Here is a 24,654-nt window from a genome sequence, read left to right as displayed (position 1 = left end):
GTCCAGCAAGCTATAGAGAAAGTTAAGCTCATACAAGATCGGTTGTTAACAACCCAAAGTCGTCAAAAGTCCTATGCGGATAATCGTCGAAGAGACTTGGAGTTCGAAGTGAAAGATTGGGTATTCTTAAAAGTGTCACCTATGAAGGGGAAGCTTTGGCAAAAAGGGGAAGCTTAGTCCCCGGAATATTGGGCCATATGAAATTGTACGAAAGATAGGAAACGTGGCCTATGAGTTAGACCTACCTCCGGAATTGGAGTCAGTTCATCCAGTGTTTCATGTCTCGATGCTTCGGAAATGTGTTAGAGATCCTACTAGGATCGTCCCAGTAAATGATGTGTAAGTAATCAAAAAATTGACGTATGAAGTAGTACCTATTGCCATATTAGATAGGAAAGTACGGAGGCTTAGAAACAAAGAAGTGGCCTCAGTTAAGGTTCTATGGAGAGGCAGTAAACGAGAGGAAATGACGTGGGAAGCGGAAGAAAGTATGCAACCCAAATACCCACATTTATTCCAGCCCTTGGAAGAAGCCCAAGATGAGACGTCAAGATCATAAGGTATGTATGTTTTCCTTTTATGCTTTTGGGTTGTGTGTGGCCAAATTTTTATGCTATTGTGTTGTGGCCCTGTGTGGCATCGATATTATGGGTTGTTGTGGCAGGATGGTAATGCCATATTATAGGGGAAGCTCTGGCAAAATTTTTATAGAATTCCCGGAGACTTTACCATTTGAGTACGAATGTTCTTAAGGGGGGAAGAATGTTACACCTCAGAAATTTTCCGTTGTTACGCAAGCGAATGAACTAGTGATGAGTATGAGTGTAGGATGTTCCATGAGTAAGGAATGACGTTTGATGACCTTAGGCGAGATTTCAAAGGTATCCGACGTAAGACGAGAAGGTTGGCTAAGATAAGGCAAGGTGGGGTGAGCAATGCATGTTCATGGATGTGGATGATTAGAATGAGAAGTCTAAGAAATGTGAAAAGTTGCAGGTTTGCAACTGACCAGGTGGTTGAAAAGTGTTATATGGACCGTAAAATGGCATACGGTCCATAAACTGACAGGTCGTAAACTGGCATGCAAAACTTCAACTTTCTGCCAGTCGAGGAAATGGTAAAATACGACCTGGTTTACGGACCGTAAAGTGATTTACGGCCCGTAAACCATGGTCGTAAATCACCATGGTTGCAGTCTGAGTTTCTGGTTCTAAAATGGTTAAAGACGACCACGAAGGACGGTCCGTAAACTGGAGGATGGGTCGTAAACCATGTTTACGACCACTGTGCACTTCAACACTGATTTTCAATTCGTTAAATAAGGGGACCAAGGCTCATTTCATTTCATTTCTACATCACACCCCTTCTCTCTAAAACCTCTCTCTACATTTATTTCACAAGAGTTCAAAGATATTTGAGGATCAACAACATAAAACAAGTGAATCAAGAGTAAGAGAAATCATCAAAGATCATCCAAGGTCAAGAAATCCAAATGGAGATAAACTAGGGTTTTGCTCAAAGAGGAGTATTATCAACTAAAGCTTGTTCCTACAACATCTAAGGTAAGATTCATGATATTTAGATGATGTTTAAGGTATTGGAGAGTTTAAATACATGGATTGTAGAAAATATGGTAAAATGGGTCATGAATGATGAATAGTGACATTTTGAGAAATAGTTTGAATTGAATTATGATTGTTGTCGAGTTGTTATATGAATGTGTTATAAACGACGTTAAGATCATGGAATAAAAAATTGTATATGAATGGACGAGGTCGAAGGTTATAACCATGAATATGGGTGAACTAGGAGTAAATCAAGGAATGTGGATAATGCGAATGACTAATGGCCATTGTTATGATATTAATGAAGGTAGAAACGCTAACATGGGAAGGGAACGTGCAAGTGTAAAATAGTGCGACGAAAAGGTATGTAAGGCTAACCCTTCTTTCATAAGGCATGGTTCTTTGGCCAAATTCCTAATTCCTCTCTATGATTATGTTGTGTCCAAATGATTGATATTCCGAGCTCATAAGCTCACGATCCTTGATATATACCACTATTGTACTATGCACCTCATGTGACGAGTAAGCCTATGATATAGAAGTAACGATAATGATGCTAATAGTAATGATGATGATAATAATAATGATGTTAAAGGTCCCTATGGGCTAGTATACTTATATGTGCCTATGAATGGCTAAAATGAAACCCCGAGCTTATAACGCCGGGTAGGATATATATATGTATATGAATATGTATAGAGTATGTATACAATTACGAAACGCGTGCACACCTCTGCAGATGGTACGGATAACCCTGAAGCCTTGGTAGGGCCAGGTATGAGTAACCTTGAGCCTTGGTTGGCCAAGTATGTATGAAACACCGATCCTACGAGGTCGAGTATGTTATGTAAATGCTATGTATATGATATGAATATGTATATAATATGAACATGAATGTGATAAGACTTTGAAAATGAATGTAAATAAGGGCATGTATACGAATACGAGCACAAATGTGGTACGGTTACTATTATGGAATACGGATGAAGATGTATGTATACAAGTGCGTATGAGAAATGGAAAGTTCCTATGAAATGCAAGTGCCATGATGGTGATATTATTGTCTCCCCTCCTTTGCTATTTCATATGTGGTTCATCATGCTAATATATCGATGCTGATCATGCTTTACGTACTCAGTACATTCTTCGTACTAACGTCCTTTTGTTTGTGGACGCTGCGTCATGCCCGCAGGTGCACATGGAGACAGACTTGATCCATAGCTGCCAATTCAGAGATTCATAGCAGAGCTCCATTTCCTTCGGAGCCATAGCTTTTGGGTACTTATTCTTTTGTGTATTTAATTATGGGCATAGCGGGGTCCTGTCCCGCTCATGTGTTATGTCATACTCTCTTTAGAGGCTCGTAGTCACATGTATATGGTTAGATATGTTTGGCCTTGTCGGCCTATGTTTTGTATATCATTTTGTTGGCCTCGTCGGCCCATGTACATTGATGTGGCATAGATGCCTATGATGATTAAAGATGTTGTCGTCCAATGGGACTAGTGTGATTGATGAATAGAAATGTATGTTTATTTATGTGGCTTACCTAGATGTAAGCATAAGTGTAAATTCAGGGGGTGCCCGGGTGGGCCAGCACCGGGTGCTCGTCGCGGCCCCCTAGTTGGGTCGTGACAAGATGCCTCAAGCCAGGTGATGAGAGAGGCCATCCTTTTGCCCACCCAGTTAGTAGCCGCTCAGGATCATCGATAGTGTGCGGTCTATGGTGATAGGAGTCAGAGCAAGAGGGCCAGGCTTTCAGGTTTTGACAGTGAGTTCATGGGTGGCCCAAGGCAGCAGTTCTCTAGATTCCAGCTCATTCAGCAGCTAGTGTGCCTCCGTAGTTTTTGTCAAGACCCGACTAGGGGCCGCGACAGGTACCCGGGACTAACCACCGAGCACCACTCGTTCTATTACTCATCTTACTCATTGAACGCTCTTTTATCAAATTTATACTCAAATCATAAGAGAATCATATCTCATTTGGGAACATAAATACTTTTATATACATTGGCCTTTCGGCTATCAAAATAATAAATATATATACATACATACATAATAGCAACCTCGTGAGACCATATAACCCACACTGCGTATCTACGAGCCTCTACTAGAGTACTAGACATATGGACGGGGCAAGACCTGCATAAGAGGAAGGTATAACCTGCATGAGTTTCATAGGTGAATACACCTAATACATATATCGTATATTTACATAGTCATAGTACATATGTCATCATGGCGTATGTATCATCACATCATAACCCTCATCGTTAACCCGCGTCCGGGTAACCATCATACGCCGCCCACTAGTGGTGTCATATCCGGACCGCTAGGCACGGTGTAATCATAAGCAGCCCGTATTAGCGGGGACATGTCCGGCCATCTAGGCACGGTGTAATCATAAGCAGCCCGCATTAGCGGTGACATGTCTGGCCTCTTGGGCGCGGTGGAATCATATCGTCATATACCCGTCGTAACTCAACATTTTCATGCATAACATAAGTATGTTATAAACTTACATTATTGATCATCTCGTGGACATATCATAACTTAGCCTCATTATACATTTATTATTAAGAACATACACTAGAATTTGAAGGCTATTATGTCTATGTCGGGGTGACATAAGGTCGTGAACCCCCGATTATATTATGGAGTAATCATCAACATCATATCTCACCTTGAAGGAACTAATAATCTAAGGTGTGTGAACGCAAAGAGAGGCATCGAGGAAAACATACTTAGAATTATTAGCTTCATGGACATCTTATTTTATACAAGGATTTCTCATACTTATGTTCATCATCATCATTATCATGCTCGTATCGTATTTCCTTTCTTAATCACGTGCGTATGTAGCTTCGTATATTCATGGACTCATAGTCTCCATCATATAGGAAGATCATGGGAAATTTAAAAGATTCATGCCTTAGAAAGAAAGGATTGGTCTTACATACCTTTGTCTTTTACTACTCTATTGCTTGCTCATTCTCCTTTAATGATCACGTCATTACCTTCAAAAGAATTCGCATTAACATTAGCTAAGCGATTATAAGAACGTGCTTACTAAAGCTAGAGAAAATAGTTCAGCAATTCCTTTGTTTATATGACTTCCTCCATTTTCCATATCAACTCCCAAACATCTGTAACATCATTCATAATATCATAAATAACAATCATCATTTATCTACATTATCCACATTTCACAATTTCACTTCAATTTCCCCATAATCATGGTCATAATTCACTATTATGTTCTTTCACATATAGTGCTCATTCCATGTTATAAATGTCATTCATAATCTACTTACAATCACAACATATCTATATTCATGATTCATTCCAAACTACTACTCAACAATAGCACCATTCCCACATTTATGACCCACTTTCTATATTCTTCTACAATCCAAGTGTTTCAACTTTTCAATACTTTAAATAACATGTAACCTTGTAGGAATAAGCCTTGAGTAGTATTACCTTTCTTTCACCAAAACCCTAGTTCATTTTTATTGATATTTCTTGGCTTAGATGACTTTAATGTGCTTCACACTCTTGATTTTTGTTGGTTTGATGAAGTTGATCATCAATTTCCTTTGGTTTCTTGTGGATGAAGAGTGGAGAATATTCTAGAGAGTTCTTGACTTGTGTAGGAGAGAAATGAAATACAATGAACTTGGGTCTCCTTTTAATAACTTAAAATCTGATTCCGTCGGGCAATTATACGGACACTTATACGGTCCATATAAGTGACCGTGAAATGGACCCTTCAGTTTCTCTTCTCGGTGACCATTATACGGCACATTATACGGTCCGTATAAGTGACCGTATATTCCCACCAGTGAGGGACCTTCACAGTGATGGTTCTGCGGTCTATTATACGGACCGTATAACATTATACGGACCGTATAATCCATCAGTTCACTGAATCTTATTTTCGTCACTTCGTTTGATCTCCGATCCTTATGGAACCTTCTTAACAGTTGCTTAGCACTTCAGTAACAATCTATGGGTCATTATATCTCTTCTCCAAAACGTCTTTAAACTCTCATTAATTCGATACTCGAAATTCTTGGCCGACACACAACATATAACTTGTTTTCCTTAACAACTTTCTTCCCTTACCTTAAATGTCTTTGAAATCTCGATTAGGGTCATCAAATGCTATTTCTTGCTTATCAAAACATCGTACACGTCATACCCTTCGTTGCCCTATTCACTGTACGCTGATGGGAAATTTTTTGAGGTGTAACATTCTTCCCCCCTTTTGGAACATTCGTCCTCGAATATTAAACACTAGCAAATTCTATAGAAATTTTGCCAGAGTTTCCCTTGTAATATGGCTCTACCATCCTGTCACAACAATCCATAATAATATTGCCTCACAGGGACACAACACAATTGAACTATAAATTGGCCATACACGACCAAAAGCATGAAAAGAAAGCATACATACCTTATAATGTTAGTGTTTCGTCTTGAATCTCTCCTGGGGTTTGGAATAAGTGTGTATATGTGGATTTCATTTTCTTTTCCGCCTCCCAAGTCATTTCTTCTCGGTTGTTGTTTCGCCACAAAACTTTGACTGAAGCTACCTCCTTATTTCGAAGTCTCCGTACTTCCCTGTCTAAGATGGCAATGGGCACTGCTTCATATGCTAGCTTTTCTGTCACTTGCACATCAGCGATTGGGATAATTTTCGTGGGATCTCCAACACACTTGCGGAGCATCGAAACATGGATGACTGGATGGACTGATTCAAGCTCCGAAGGTAAGCCCAATTCGTACGCAACTTGACCCACCTTGCGGATGACTTTGTAGGGTCCAATATATCAGGGAATTAGCTTTCCTTTCTTAAATCTCATCACCCCTTTCATTGGTGATACCTTCAAGATCACCCAATCATCAACTTGAAATTCTAAATCTCGCCGACGGTTGTCCGCATAAGATTTTTGGCGACTTGGGGCTATCAACAATCGATCTCGGATCACCTTGACCATTTCCTCTGCTTGTTGGATCAATTCAGGACCTATTAATTTTACTTCTCCGATTTCAAACCATCCAATTGGAGACCTGCACTTTCTTCCATATAAATCTTCATACGGAGCCATTTGGATACTGGAATGATAACTATTGTTGTATGCAAATTCGATTAGAGGCAAATGATCATCCCAACTTCCTCCGAAATCCAGAACACATGCTCTTAGAATATCCTCCAAGGTCTAAATAGTACGCTCGGCCTGTCCATCGGTCTGCCGATGAAATACCGTACTAAGCTTCACTTAAGTACCTAGACCTTCTTGGAAAGACTTCCACAACATGGCTGTAAATTGCGCTCCTCTATCAGTGATAATGGATAGTGGAATACCATGGGGTTGCACAATCTCTTTGAGATACAACCTCGCACAATCTTCTGCTGAGTATGCGGTTCTGACTGGAAGAAAATGAGCTGCTTTCGTGAGTCTGTCCACGATCACCCATATGGAATCATACTTGCCTCGGGAACGAGGTAACCCCAAAATGAAATCCATGTGATCACTTCCCATTTCCAAGTAGGGATTTCCATCGCTTGCAATAGCCCTCCTGGCTTTTGATGTTCGATCTTTACTTGCTGGTAATTTGGACATTGGGCTACAAATTCTGCTATGTCTCTTTTCATGTCATCCCACCAATATATTAATTTAAGATCATGATACATCTTGGTTGCACCTGGGTGAATAGAATACCGAGAACAATGGGCTTCTTCTAGAATTCGTCGGCGCAACTCTGCCACATTCGGCACACACAACCTACTTCTGTATCTGAGAATTCCATCCATGGAAACATCAAATGGGGACTTCTCTTTTCCATGAGATGTGTCTCTGTAATGGAACAATTGAGGATCTTCATACTGGCGCTCTTTTACTTCTATATTCAGGGATGAAACTGTGGGATCATTAATATCGATCCCTGCACTTCCCGAATCAATTACACATACTCCAAGAGTAGCTAATTGGTGGAGCTCATGAACAATCTCTTTCTTTTCCGATAGAACTTCACATAAACTTCCCATTGATCGGCGGCTAAGCGCATCAGCCACTACATTTGCTTTTCCGGGGTGGTATAAAATGTTCACCTCATAATCTTTCAATAATTCTAACCACCGCCTTTGCTGCAGATTCAACTCCTTCTGTTTGAAAATGTATTGGAGACTCTTGTGATCTGTATAGATATCAACATGCACACCATACAGGTAATGTCTCCACATTTTTAATGAATGAATAACTGTAGCCAATTCGAGATCAGGAGTTGGGTAATTCTTTTCATGTTTCCGCAGCTATCTCGAAGCATAAGCAATAAATCTACTATGCTGCATCAATACACACCCTAACCCAATGCCAGAAGCATCACAATACACGACATAACCATCTGGCCCTTCTGGGAGTGTCAAGACTAGAGCTGAGGTTAATCTGTCCTTCAACTCCTGGAAACTATGCTCACAAGCATCATTCCATTAAAATTTAGCTGACTTATGGGTCAGCTTCGTCAATGGGGCTGAAATAGAGGAAAATCCCTCTACGAACCTTCTATAGTAACCTGCCAGTCCCAGAAAACTACGGACTTCTGTAGGCGTCGTAGGCCTTGGCCAAGTCTTCACAGCTTCAATTTTCTGAGTGTCGACTCAAATACCATCATCTGAAATAACATGGCCCAGAAATATTACAGAATTCAGCCAAAACTGGCACTTTGAAAATTTTTCATATAATCGATGCACATTCGTAGGGAACCATCTTTCTTCCTCACGAACAAGACTGGTGCTCCCCACGGTGATGAACTAGGTCTAATAAACCCCTTCTCAAGCAAATCTTTCAATTGTGCCTTTAACTCTTTCAATTCTGCCGGAGCCATTCGATAAGGAGGAATAGAAATAGGCTTGGTGTCCGATAACACATCAATAGCGAAGTCAATCTCTCTTTCTGGAGGAAGGCCTGGAAGTTCATCTGGAAATACATCCGGAAATTTATTCACTACCGGAACAGATTGGAAAGTTGGCGACGTTGCTTCGGTGTCATGTACTCGGACTAGATGATAAATATAGCCCTTAGCTATCATCTTTCTTGCCTTAAGGTAGGAAATAAACCTACCTTTTGGAGAGGCTGTATTACCCTTCCATTCAAGCACGGGCTCTCCCGGAAATTGCAATCGAACTACCTTCATTCGGCAATACACATTAGCATAGCATGAGGCCAACCAATCCATACCCATAATCAAATCGAAATCCAGCATTTCTAGCTCAATTAAATCAGCTTTGGTCTGGCGATTGCATATCACAAGTACACAATTTTTATACACTTGTCTAGCTATCACGGGATCACCAACCGGATTAGATACCTCAAAAGGTTTAATAGGCTCGGGTTTCACCCCAATACGACCAGCAACATACGGAGTAACATAAGAGAAAGTAGAACTTGAATTGATCAAGGCATATACATCATGTGAAAATATGGACAATGTACCTATAACCACATCCGGGGAGAACTCAACATCCTGTCGTCCGGCTAAAGCGTACAGACGGGGTTGAGTGGCACCTGAAGTAGATGCTACCTCTCTGCCTCTACCTCTACCCGCTGACATCTGGGGAGTCTGCCCTACCGGGCGCACTAAAGATGAACCCGCTGCCAATCCTGTAGGCTGAACCCCACCTCTACCATACCTCGAGGGACAATCTCGCATCAAATGCCCAGTCTGTCCGCAAATATAGCAAGCATCTGTGCCCTGACGACATGCCCCGAGTGTAATTTTCTGCACTGGCTACATCGTGGAACTAGTGGTCTCCTCTGACTATAATCACCCCCAAACTGGGAACCCGAAGCTCTCAAACTCTGACCCTGTCTTGAAGGAAAGGAGCGATAAAATCTCCTATCTGCAAATCATGGAGGCGCACTAGTCACCGACTGACCTGAATGTCGGGAATAAGTCTGCCTCGATTCCCCTCTATAATCTGTCACGACCCAACCCCGTAGGCCATGACTAGTGCCCGAGCTGGACACTCGTATACGGCCTACGGGGTTGGGTCATGACATAATCGCTACCTGTCCCCATAGATCTGGCCCTCTTGCTTTGCCTTCTATCAATGTCGCGATCACCCCTTTGCGGATGTCGTTGTCCTTCTAAATTCTGGGCATGGGCTTGTATTCGGGAAATATACATCCCATCTTGCGATCACCCCTTTGCGGATGTCGTTGTCCTTCTAAATAATGATGTTAAAGGTGCCTATGGGCTAGTATACTTATATGTGCCTATGAATGGCTAAAATGAAACCCCGAGCTTATAACGCCGGGTAGGATATATATATGTATATGAATATGTATAGAGTATGTATACAATTACGAAACGCGTGCACACCTCTGCAGATGGTACGGATAACCCTGAAGCCTTGGTAGGGCCAGGTATGAGTAACCTTGAGCCTTGGTTGGCCAAGTATGTATGAAACACCGATCCTACGAGGTCGAGTATGTTATGTAAATGCTATGTATATGATATGAATATGTATATAATATGAACATGAATGTGATAAGACTTTGAAAATGAATGTAAATAAGGGCATGTATACGAATACGAGCACAAATGTGGTACGGTTACTATTATGGAATACGGATGAAGATGTATGTATACAAGTGCGTATGAGAAATGGAAAGTTCCTATGAAATGCAAGTGCCATGATGGTGATATTATTGTCTCCCCTCCTTTGCTATTTCATATGTGGTTCATCATGCTAATATATCGATGCTGATCATGCTTTACGTACTCAGTACATTCTTCGTACTAACGTCCTTTTGTTTGTGGACGCTGCGTCATGCCCGCAGGTGCATATGGAGACAGACTTGATCCATAGCTGCCAATTCAGAGATTCATAGCAGAGCTCCATTTCCTTCGGAGCCATAGCTTTTGGGTACTTATTCTTTTGTGTATTTAATTATGGGCATAGCGGGGTCCTGTCCCGCTCATGTGTTATGTCATACTCTCTTTAGAGGCTCGTAGTCACGTGTATATGGTTAGATATGTTTGGCCTTGTCGGCCTATGTTTTGTATATCATTTTGTTGGCCTCGTCGGCCCATGTACATTGATGTGGCATAGATGCCTATGATGATTAAAGATGTTGTCGTCCAATGGGACTAGTGTGATTGATGAATAGAAATGTATGTTTATTTATGTGGCTTACCTAGATGTAAGCATAAGTGTAAATTCAGGGGGTGCCCGGGTGGGCCAGCACCGGGTGCTCGTCGCGGCCCCCTAGTTGGGTCGTGACAAGATGCCTCAAGCCAGGTGATGAGAGAGGCCATCCTTTTGCCCACCCAGTTAGTAGCCGCTCAGGATCATCGATAGTGTGCGGTCTATGGTGATAGGAGTCAGAGCAAGAGGGCCAGGCTTTCAGGTTTTGACAGTGAGTTCATGGGTGGCCCAAGGCAACAGTTCTCTAGATTCCAGCTCATTCAGCAGCTAGTGTGCCTCCGTAGTTTTTGTCAAGACCCGACTAGGGGCCGCGACAGGTACCCGGGACTAACCACCGAGCACCACTCGTTCTATTACTCATCTTACTCATTGAACGCTCTTTTATCAAATTTATACTCAAATCATAAGAGAATCATATCTCATTTGGGAACATAAATACTTTTATATTCATTGGCCTTTCGGCTATCAAAATAATAAATATATATACATACATACATAATAGCAACCTCGTGAGACCATATAACCCACACTGCGTATCTACGAGCCTCTACTAGAGTACTAGACATATGGACGGGGCAAGACCTGCATAAGAGGAAGGTATAACCTGCATGAGTTTCATAGGTGAATACACCTAATACATATATCGTATATTTACATAGTCATAGTACATATGTCATCATGGCGTATGTATCATCACATCATAACCCTCATCGTTAACCCGCGTCCGGGTAACCATCATACGCCGCCCACTAGTGGTGTCATATCCGGACCGCTAGGCACGGTGTAATCATAAGCAGCCCGTATTAGCGGGGACATGTCCGGCCATCTAGGCACGGTGTAATCATAAGCAGCCCGCATTAGCGGTGACATGTCTGGCCTCTTGGGCGCGGTGGAATCATATCGTCATATACCCGTCGTAACTCAACATTTTCATGCATAACATAAGTATGTTATAAACTTACATTATTGATCATCTCGTGGACATATCATAACTTAGCCTCATTATACATTTATTATTAAGAACATACACTAGAATTTGAAGGCTATTATGTCTATGTCGGGGTGACATAAGGTCGTGAACCCCCGATTATATTATGGAGTAATCATCAACATCATATCTCACCTTGAAGGAACTAATAATCTAAGGTGTGTGAACGCAAAGAGAGGCATCGAGGAAAACATACTTAGAATTATTAGCTTCATGGACATCTTATTTTATACAAGGATTTCTCATACTTATGTTCATCATCATCATTATCATGCTCGTATCGTATTTCCTTTCTTAATCACGTGCGTATGTAGCTTCGTATATTCATGGACTCATAGTCTCCATCATATAGGAAGATCATGGGAAATTTAAAAGATTCATGCCTTAGAAAGAAAGGATTGGTCTTACATACCTTTGTCTTTTACTACTCTATTGCTTGCTCATTCTCCTTTAATGATCACGTCATTACCTTCAAAAGAATTCGCATTAACATTAGCTAAGCGATTATAAGAACGTGCTTACTAAAGCTAGAGAAAATAGTTCAGCAATTCCCTTGTTTATATGACTTCCTCCATTTTCCATATCAACTCCCAAACATCTGTAACATCATTCATAATATCATAAATAACAATCATCATTTATCTACATTATCCACATTTCACAATTTCACTTCAATTTCCCCATAATCATGGTCATAATTCACTATTATGTTCTTTCACATATAGTGCTCATTCCATGTTATAAATGTCATTCATAATCTACTTACAATCACAACATATCTATATTCATGATTCATTCCAAACTACTACTCAACAATAGCACCATTCCCACATTTATGACCCACTTTCTATATTCTTCTACAATCCAAGTGTTTCAACTTTTCAATACTTTAAATAACATGTAACCTTGTAGGAATAAGCCTTGAGTAGTATTACCTTTCTTTCACCAAAACCCTAGTTCATTTTTATTGATATTTCTTGGCTTAGATGACTTTAATGTGCTTCACACTCTTGATTTTTGTTGGTTTGATGAAGTTGATCATCAATTTCCTTTGGTTTCTTGTGGATGAAGAGTGGAGAATATTCTAGAGAGTTCTTGACTTGTGTAGGAGAGAAATGAAATACAATGAACTTGGGTCTCCTTTTAATAACTTAAAATCTGATTCCGTCGGGCAATTATACGGACACTTATACGGTCCGTATAAACTTATACGGTCCATATAAGTGACCGTGAAATGGACCCTTCAGTTTCTCTTCTCGGTGACCATTATACGGCACATTATACGGTCCGTATAAGTGACCGTATATTCCCACCAGTGAGGGACCTTCACAGTGATGGTTCTGCGGTCTATTATACGGACCGTATAACATTATACGGACCGTATAATCCATCAGTTCACTGAATCTTATTTTCGTCACTTCGTTTGATCTCCGATCCTTATGGAACCTTCTTAACAGTTGCTTAGCACTTCAGTAACAATCTATGGGTCATTATATCTCTTCTCCAAAACGTCTTTAAACTCTCATTAATTCGATACTCGAAATTCTTGGCCGACACACAACATATAACTTGTTTTCCTTAACAACTTTCTTCCCTTACCTTAAATGTCTTTGAAATCTCGATTAGGGTCATCAAATGCTATTTCTTGCTTATCAAAACATCGTACACGTCATACCCTTCGTTGCCCTATTCACTGTACGCTGATGGGAAATTTTTTGAGGTGTAACATTCTTCCCCCCTTTTGGAACATTCGTCCTCGAATATTAAACACTAGCAAATTCTATAGAAATTTTGCCAGAGTTTCCCTTGTAATATGGCTCTACCATCCTGTCACAACAATCCATAATAATATTGCCTCACAGGGACACAACACAATTGAACTATAAATTGGCCATACACGACCAAAAGCATGAAAAGAAAGCATACATACCTTATAATGTTAGTGTTTCGTCTTGAATCTCTCCTGGGGTTTGGAATAAGTGTGGATATGTGGATTTCATTTTCTTTTCCGCCTCCCAAGTCATTTCTTCTCGGTTGTTGTTTCGCCACAAAACTTTGACTGAAGCTACCTCCTTATTTCGAAGTCTCCGTACTTCCCTGTCTAAGATGGCAATGGGCACTGCTTCATATGCTAGCTTTTCTGTCACTTGCACATCAGCGATTGGGATAATTTTCGTGGGATCTCCAACACACTTGCGGAGCATCGAAACATGGAAGACTGGATGGACTGATTCAAGCTCTGAAGGTAAGCCCAATTCGTACGCAACTTGACCCACCTTGCGGATGACTTTGTAGGGTCCAATATATCAGGGAATTAGCTTTCCTTTCTTAAATCTCATCACCCCTTTCATTGGTGATACCTTCAAGATCACCCAATCATCAACTTGAAATTCTAAATCTCGCCGACGGTTGTCCGCATAAGATTTTTGGCGACTTGGGGCTATCAACAATCGATCTCGGATCACCTTGACCATTTCCTCTGCTTGTTGGATCAATTCAGGACCTATTAATTTTACTTCTCCGATTTCAAACCATCCAATTGGAGACCTGCACTTTCTTCCATATAAATCTTCATACGGAGCCATTTGGATACTGGAATGATAACTATTGTTGTATGCAAATTCGATTAGAGGCAAATGATCATCCCAACTTCCTCCGAAATCCAGAACACATGCTCTTAGAATATCCTCCAAGGTCTAAATAGTACGCTCGGCCTGTCCATCGGTCTGCCGATGAAATACCGTACTAAGCTTCACTTAAGTACCTAGACCTTCTTGGAAAGACTTCCACAACATGGCTGTAAATTGCGCTCCTCTATCAGTGATAATGGATAGTGGAATACCATGGGGTTGCACAATCTCTTTGAGATACAACCTCGCACAATCTTCTGCTGAGTATGTGGTTCTGACTGGAAGAAAATGAGCTGCTTTCGTGAGTCTGTCCACGATCACCCATATGGAATCATACTTGCCTCGGGAACGAGGTAACCCCAAAATGAAATCCATGTGATCACTTCCCATTTCCAAGTAGGGATTTCCATCGCTTGCAATAGCCCTCCTGGCTTTTGATGTTCGATCTTTACTTGCTGGTAATTTGGACATTGGGCTACAAATTCTGCTATGTCTCTTTTCATGTCATCCCACCAATATATTAATTTAAGATCATGATACATCTTGGTTGCACCTGGGTGAATAGAATACCGAGAACAATGGGCTTCTTCTAGAATTCGTCGGCGCAACTCTGCCACATTCGGCACACACAACCTACTTCTGTATCTGAGAATTCCATCCATGGAAACATCAAATGGGGACTTCTCTTTTCCATGAGATGTGTCTCTGTAATGGAACAATTGAGGATCTTCATACTGGCGCTCTTTTACTTCTATATTCAGGGATGAAACTGTGGGATCATTAATATCGATCCCTGCACTTCCCGAATCAATTACACATACTCCAAGAGTAGCTAATTGGTGGAGCTCATGAACAATCTCTTTCTTTTCCGATAGAACTTCACATAAACTTCCCATTGATCGGCGGCTAAGCGCATCAGCCACTACATTTGCTTTTCCGGGGTGGTATAAAATGTTCACCTCATAATCTTTCAATAATTCTAACCACCGCCTTTGCTGCAGATTCAACTCCTTCTGTTTGAAAATGTATTGGAGACTCTTGTGATCTGTATAGATATCAACATGCACACCATACAGGTAATGTCTCCACATTTTTAATGAATGAATAACTGTAGCCAATTCGAGATCAGGAGTTGGGTAATTCTTTTCATGTTTCCGCAGCTATCTCGAAGCATAAGCAATAAATCTACTATGCTGCATCAATACACACCCTAACCCAATGCCAGAAGCATCACAATACACGACATAACCATCTGGCCCTTCTGGGAGTGTCAAGACTAGAGCTGAGGTTAATCTGTCCTTCAACTCCTGGAAACTACGCTCACAAGCATCATTCCATTAAAATTTAGCTGACTTATGGGTCAGCTTCGTCAATGGGGCTGAAATAGAGGAAAATCCCTCTACGAACCTTCTATAGTAACCTGCCAGTCCCAGAAAACTACGGACTTCTGTAGGCGTCGTAGGCCTTGGCCAAGTCTTCACAGCTTCAATTTTCTGAGTGTCGACTCAAATACCATCATCTGAAATAACATGGCCCAGAAATATTACAGAATTCAGCCAAAACTGGCACTTTGAAAATTTTTCATATAATCGATGCACATTCGTAGGGAACCATCTTTCTTCCTCACGAACAAGACTGGTGCTCCCCACGGTGATGAACTAGGTCTAATAAACCCCTTCTCAAGCAAATCTTTCAATTGTGCCTTTAACTCTTTCAATTCTGCCGGAGCCATTCGATAAGGAGGAATAGAAATAGGCTTGGTGTCCGATAACACATCAATAGCGAAGTCAATCTCTCTTTCTGGAGGAAGGCCTGGAAGTTCATCTGGAAATACATCCGGAAATTTATTCACTACCGGAACAGATTGGAAAGTTGGCGACGTTGCTTCGGTGTCATGTACTCGGACTAGATGATAAATATAGCCCTTAGCTATCATCTTTCTTGCCTTAAGGTAGGAAATAAACCTACCTTTTGGAGAGGCTGTATTACCCTTCCATTCAAGCACGGGCTCTCCCGGAAATTGCAATCGAACTACCTTCATTCGGCAATACACATTAGCATAGCATGAGGCCAACCAATCCATACCCATAATCAAATCGAAATCCAGCATTTCTAGCTCAATTAAATCAGCTTTGGTCTGGCGATTGCATATCACAAGTACACAATTTTTATACACTTGTCTAGCTATCACGGGATCACCAACCGGATTAGATACCTCAAAAGGTTTAATAGGCTCGGGTTTCACCCCAATACGACCAGCAACATACGGAGTAACATAAGAGAAAGTAGAACTTGAATTTATCAAGGCATATACATCATGTGAAAATATGGACAATGTACCTATAACCACATCCGGGGAGAACTCAACATCCTGTCGTCCGGCTAAAGCGTACAGACGGGGTTGAGTGGCACCTGAAGTAGATGCTACCTCTCTGCCTCTACCTCTACCCGCTGACATCTGGGGAGTCTGCCCTACCGGGCGCACTAAAGATGAACCCGCTGCCAATCCTGTAGGCTGAACCCCACCTCTACCATACCTCGACGGACAATCTCGCATCAAATGCCCAGTCTGTCCGCAAATATAGCAAGCATCTGTGCCCTGACGACATGCCCCGAGTGTAATTTTCTGCACTGGCTACATCGTGGAACTAGTGGTCTCCTCTGACTATAATCACCCCCAAACTGGGAACCCGAAGCTCTCAAACGCTGACCCTGTCTTGAAGGAAAGGAGCGATAAAATCTCCTATCTGCAAATCGTGGAGGCGCACTAGTCACCGACTGACCTGAATGTCGGGAATAAGTCTGCCTCGATTCCCCTCTATAATCTGTCACGACCCAACCCCGTAGGCCATGACTAGTGCCCGAGCTGGACACTCGTATACGGCCTACGGGGTTGGGTCATGACATAATCGCTACCTGTCCCCATAGATCTGGCCCTCTTGCTTTGCCTTCTATCAATGTCGCGATTACCCCTTTGCGGATGTCGTTGTCCTTCTAAATTCTGGGCATGGGCTTGTATTCGGGAAATATACATCCCATCTTGCATTGAGGCCGTCAACCAATCCTTGAACAAATATGGCCCCAAGCCACTCACAAATCTATGTACCCGATCTACCATGTCGGCCTCCATAGTCGGGGCATATCTAGCCAAATAATTAAATTGCAGGATGTACTCTCGGGCACTCATATTTCCTTTCTTCAAATTTAGAAATCTATCCTCTATAGCTCGGCAGACCTCTGGTGGCGAATAGTGACCGATAAAAGCATCTACAAATTCTTGCCATACGGGAGGAGGCGCATTTTCCTGTCTTGATGCTAACCAATTATTGTACCACAATACCGCCACATCTCGGAGTCTATAAGATGCTAAATCCACGGATTCAGTTTAGGAGGCATGAATAATCCTCAATGTCCTCAACATCTCATCAATAAAACCTTGCGAGTCTTCATCCGGCTTTGACCCGAAAAACTCTGGAGGATTTAGACTCATAAAATCACGGGCTCTGGTACTAGCTGCTCGATCACCTAAACCCACATTTTGCTGCTGTGCCTGGGCGGCAACCAACTGCGTCAATAGATGAATGGCCCCGGTCACTTATTGGCCCAAAGCAACCGGTGGAGGAATTGGAGCTGAAGCTCCCCCTTGTTCTTCTACATTGGACGGGGTGGAAGAAGTATTGGATGGAGCCTCATTTTGTGACTCACCCTCTTCTACATTCATTGGCGGCTCTCATTCTACCCGTCTTTTTGTCGTAGTCTTGCCCTTCTGGGCAACTGTAGCTTTTCCCTTTGGCGGCATTTCTGAAATCACAACACACTATTAAGAGGGGAAAACCCTATAACACAGCTCTATCGCACGATCTCTTAAGATAAAAGATGGGCAATTTTCCTAAATGTCCTGTAGCCACCTGTTTATTAGTGTGGCGTGCAACACACCATAAACAAGACTCTACTAGACACGGCTCGTAGACACCTCCTAGGACTGAACTGCTCTGATACCAGTTTTTTCACGACCCGACTAGGGGCCGCGACGGGTACACGGGGCTAACCACCGAGCACCGCTCGTTCTATTACTCATCTTACTTATTGAACGCTCTTTTATCAAATTTATACTCAAATCATAAGAAAATCATATCTCATTTGGGAACATAAATAATTTTATATACATTGGCCTTTCAGTTATCAAAATAATATATATATATATATATATATATATATATATATATATATATATATATATATATATATATATATATATATATATATATACATAATAGCAACCTTGTGAGACCATATAACCCACACTGCGTATCTACGAACTTCTACTAGAGTACTAGACATATAGACCGGACAAGATCCCGTCGTGCAAAAAATATACATATATATATATATATACACACAAAAGAATGAACCAAGTAGCACCTCCGGAACAATGGAGTGCTCCCAAGTCAGCTGACAGCTCCTACGAGTCTGGATCAAGCTCACCTCCCTGTCTACCTGTGGGCATGAACACAACGTCGAAACAAAACGAACATCAGTACGAACATTATACTGAGTATGTAAGACAAGAATGAAATAAACATAATATAAGGATTATGAGCTATAAGAGGAAGGTATAACCTGCATGAGTTTCATAGGTGAATACACCTAATACATATATCGTATATTTACATAGTCATAGGACATATGTGATCATGGCACATATATCATAACATCATAACCCTCATCATTAACCCGCGTCCGGGTAACCATCATACGCCGCCCACTAGTGGCTTCATGTCCGGCCCTCTAGGCACGGTGTAATCATAAGTAGCCCGCATTAGCGGTGATATGTCCGGCCATCTAGGCGCGATTTAATCATAAGCAGCCTGCATTAGCGGTGATATGTCCGACCTCTTGGGCGCGGTGGAATCATATCATCATATACCCGTCGTAACTCAACATATTCATGCATAACATAAATATGTTATAAACTTACATTATTGATCATCTCGTGGACATATCATAACTTAGCCTCATTATACATTTATCTTTAAGAACATACACTAGAATTTGAAGGTAGCTATGGCTATGTCGGGGTGACATAAGGTTGTGAACCCCCAATTATATTATGGAGTAATCATCAACATACTTAGAGAGGCATCGAGGAAAACATACTTAGAATTATTAGCTTCATGGACATCTTATTTTATACAAGGATTTCTCATACTTATGTTCATCATCATCATTATCATGCTCGTATCATATTTCCTTTCTTAATCACGTGCGTATGTAGCTTCGTATATTCATGGACTCATAGTCTCCATCGTATAGGAGGATCATGGGAAATTTGAAAGATTTATGCCTTATAAAGAAAGGATTGGTCTTACATACCTTTGTCGTTTACTACTCTATTGCTTGCTCATTCTCCTTTAATGATCACGTCTTTACCTTCAAAAGAATTCGCATTAACATTAGCTAAGTGATTATAAGAACGTGCTTACTAAAGCTAGAGAAAATTGGGCAGTATTTCCTTTGTTTATTTTACTTCCTCCATTTTCCATATAAACTCCCAAACATCCGTAACATCATTCATAATATCATAAATAACAATCATCATTTATCTACATTATCCACATTTCACAATTTCACTTCAATTTCCCCATAATCATGGTCATAATTCACTATTATGTTCTTTCACGTATAGTGCTCATTCCATGTTCTAAATGTCATTCATAATCTACTTATAATCACAACATATCCATATTCATGATTCATTCCAAACTACTACTCAACAATAGCACCATTCCCACATTTATGACCCACTTTCTATATTATTCTACAATCCAAGTGTTTCAACTTTTCAATACTTTAAATAACATGTAAATACCATAAAACTTACCTTAGATGGTGTAGGAATAAGCCTTGAGTGGTATTACTCTTCTGGTACCAAAACCCCAGTTCACTTCTCTTGAAATTTCTTGGCTTAGATGACTTTAATGTGCTTCACACTCTTGATTTTTGTTGGTTTGATGAAGTTGATCATCAATTTCCTTTGGTTTCTTGTGGATGAAGAGTGGAGAATATTCTAGAGAGTTCTTGACTTGTGTAGGAGAGAAATGAAATAAAATGAACTTGGGTCTCCTTTTAATAACTTAAAATCTGATTTTGTCGGGCAGTTATACGGACACTTATACGGTCCGTATAAACTTATACGGTCTGTATAAGTGATCGTGAAATGGACCCTTCAGTTTCTATTCCCTGTGACCATAATACGGCATATTATACGGTCCGTATAAGTGACCGTATAATCCCACCAGTGAGGGACCTTCACTGTGATGGTTCTGCGGTCTATTATACGGACTGTATAACATTATACGGACCGTATAATCCATCAGTTCACTGAATCTAATTTTCGTCACTTCGTTTGATCTCCGATCCTTATGGAACCTTCTTAACAGTTGCTTAGCACTTCATTAACAATCTATGGGTCATTATATCTCTTCTCCAAAACGTCTTTAAACTCTCATTAATTCGATACTCGAAATTCTTGCCCGACACACAACATATAACTTGTTTACCTTAACAAGTTTCTTCCCTTACCTTAAATGTCTTTGAAATCTCGATTAGGGTCATCAAATGCTATTTCTTGCTTATCAAAACATCGTACACGTCATACCCTTCGTTGTCCTATTCACTGTATGCTGATGGGAAATTTTCCGAGGTGTAACAGTTTCCTGGACCCAGTATCATATCTATGCACTAGCAGGGCGACCGAATCTTGAGTCTTCTCCTGATACAATCAAAGGTACATTCTCAGTTTTCTCTTATGATGTATATGAATCGATTGATCTGGGTTCTACGTTGTCATATGTTACTCCTCATGTTACTGGTTGGTTTGGGGTGGCGCCTGAGTCGATTGAAACCTTTCGAAATATCTACACCATTAGTGATCCAGTGATAGCTAGACGGGTGTATAGAAATTGTGCGGTTGTATTTTGTGACCGCCAGACCATGGCTGATTGGATTTAGGTGAAAATGGTAGATTATGATGTCATTATGGGTATGGATTGGTTGGCCTCCTGTTATGCCAATGTTGATTCCAGAACAAAAATGGTTCTTTTCCAGTTTCTGAGAGAACATGTTTTAGAATGGAAGGGTAATACAGTGTCCCCGATAGGTAGTTTTATTTCCTACCTCAAGGCAAGGAAGATGATTGCTAAAGGTTATATATATATATCATTTAGTTGGGGTTCAAGACACAGAAGAAAAGTCGCCAACTCTTCAATCTGTTTCGATAGTGAATGAGTTTCCAAATGTGTTTCCGGATGAGCTTCCAGGCCTCCCAGCAGAACGGGAGATTGATTTTACCATTGATGTGTTACCAGATACCAAGCTCATATCTATTCCTCCTTATAGGATGGCTTTTGCAGAATTGAGGGAATTGAAGGAGCAATTAAAAGATCTTCTTGAAAAAGGCTTTATTAGGCCTAGTTCATCGCCGTAGGGAGCACCTGTCTTGTTCGTAAGAAAGAAGGATGGTTCCTTGCGGATGTGTATTGACTACAGATAGTTAAATGAGGTATTAATAAAGAATAAATATCCACTTCCAAGGACTGATGATTTATTCGATTAGTTGCGGAGTGCCAAATGGTTTTCAAAGATAGACGTGAGATCGGGGTACCACCAAGTGAGAGTAAGGGAAGAGGACATTCCGAAGACAGCCTTCATAACTAGATATGGTCATTTCGAGTTTCGGGTAATGTCGTTTAGATTGACTAACGCACCGGCGGTATTCATGAATTCGATGAATAATGTGTTCACGCCGTTCCTAGATCTATTTATGATTGTGTTTATCGATGATATCTTGGTATATTCTCGATCTGAGGCAGAGCATGCAGATCATTTACGTACGGTTCTTAGAGTTCTTTAGGCTCGGGAGCCATATGCAAAGTTTTCAAATGTGAGTTCTAGTTGAATTCTGTAACTTTTATTGGGGCATATTATTTCAATTGTTGGTATTCGAGTGGATATCCAAAAGATTAAAGCTGTGAAAACTTTCCCAAGGCCTATAACACCTACAGAAGTTCATAATTTTTTGGGCTTGGCAAGTTATTACAGAAGATTTGTAGAAGGATTTTCCTCTATTTCTGCACCACTAACGGAGTTGACTCAGAAATCAGCTAAATTCCAATGGACCGGCGCTTGTGAGCGCAGTTTTCAGGAGCTGAAAGACAAATTGACTTCGGCCCCGGTCCTGACGCTTCCAGAAGAATCAGAAGGCTATGTTGTTTATTGTGATGCTTCCGGTGATGGGTTAGGTTGTGTGTTGATGCAGCATGGTTAAATTATTTCTTATGCTTTAAGGCAGTTGCGAAAACATGAGAAAAACTACCCGACTCATGGTCTGGAATTAGCTGTGGTTATTCATGCATTAAAGATGTGGAGACATTATATATATGGTGTTCATATTTATATTTATACAGACCACAAGTGTCTCCAGTATATTTTCAAGCAGAAGGAGTTGAATATACGGCAAAGGCGGTGGTTGGATCTATTGAAGGATTATGATGTGAGTATCATATATCATCCTGGAAAGGCGAATGTAGTAGCTGAAGCTCTTAGCCGTAAATCTATAAGCAGTTTATGTGATGTCCAGCTGAAGAAGAGAGATTTAGCTCGTGAGCTTCAACAGCTAGCCAACCTAGGAGTTCGCTTAATAGACTCGGGCAATATGGGAATCACTGTCATTCAGCTGTCTCATCTTTAGTAGTGGAGGTGAAAAAGCGCCAATACGAGGACCTCATCTTAACGCATTATAGCGATACACTTCCTCAGAAGAAAAAGTCACCATTTGAGATTTCTGAAGATGGAGTTCTCGAATATCGAAGCAGATTATGTGTTCCTCATGTTGCAGGGTTACGTCGACAGATTCTGGAGGAAGCCTATCATTCCCGTTATTCCGTTCATCCAGGAGAGACAATGATGTATCATGATCTCAAATCCATTTATTGGTGGGACAGAACGAGGAAAGACATAGTAGAGTTCGTAGCTCAAAGTCCTAACTGTCAGTAAGTAAAGATTGAGCATCAAAAGCCAATGGGATTATTGCAACCTATGGAACTTACAACTTGGAAATGGGAAGTGATTAATATGAATTTCATTAGAGGCTTACCTCATTCTCAATGTAAGTATGAATCTATATGGGTAATTGTGGATGGACCTACGAAGTAACACATTTTCTACCAGTTAGAACTACGTACTCGGCTGAAGATTATGCAAAGCTGTATGTCAAAGAGATCATATGACTCCATTGTGAACCAGTATCCGTTATTTCCGGTGGAGGAGCACAATTTATGGCTAATTTCTGGAAGTCCTTCTAAGAAGGCTTGGAAACTTAGGTGAGACTTAGCACAACATTTCATCCATAGACTGATGGACAAGCAGAGCGCACCATTCAGACCCTCGAAGATATGCTACGGGCATGTGTGTTAGACTTCGGGGGTAGCTGGGATGATCAATTGCCGCTTATTAAGTTTGCATATAACAATAGTTATCACTCCAGCATCCAAATGGCCCCGTATGGGGCTCTATATAGGCGAAAATGTAGATCGCAATTAGATGGTTCAAAGTAGGGGACACAAAGTTAGTAGGCCCAGACTTGATCAAGAAAGCGGTGGAGAAGATCAAGCTTATCCCAGACCAGTTGTTGACAGCCCAGAGTCAACAGAAGTCTTATGCGGATAATCGCTGACGAGACCTGGAATTCCAAGTTAGTGATTGGGTATTCCTGAAGGTGTCGCCTACGAAGGGTGTGATGATATTTGGTAAGAAGGGAAAGCGTAGTCTTCAATATATTGGACCTTATAAGATTCTGCGTAAGTTAGGCCAGGTGCCTTATAAGTTAGATCTACCTTTGGACTTGGAGACAGTCCACAAAAGTTTCCATGTGTCAATGCTTCGTAAGTGCATTGGAGATCCTTCCAGAATTGTACCTATAGATACTGTTAAGGTCACAGGGCAATTATCCTATGAAGAAGTTCTAATTGCTATTCTAGATAGACAAGTTCGGAGACTCCGAACCAAAGACGTAGCTTCAGTCAAAGTTTTATGGAAATAATAACAGAGAAGAGATGACATGGGAAGCTGAGGAAGATATGAAGTTCGGATATCCACATTTGTTTTCACTTCAGAATGAGATTCAAACAGAGGCACAATTGTCTCCAAGTATGAAATGCTTTCTTTTAATGATTTCTTGGTCGTGTGTGGCCATTA

This window comes from Lycium barbarum, chromosome 2, assembly GCF_019175385.1.
Source record: "Lycium barbarum isolate Lr01 chromosome 2, ASM1917538v2, whole genome shotgun sequence".
NCBI classification, from domain to species: domain Eukaryota; kingdom Viridiplantae; phylum Streptophyta; class Magnoliopsida; order Solanales; family Solanaceae; genus Lycium; species Lycium barbarum.
Note: the sequence above shows the minus strand (reverse complement) of the source record.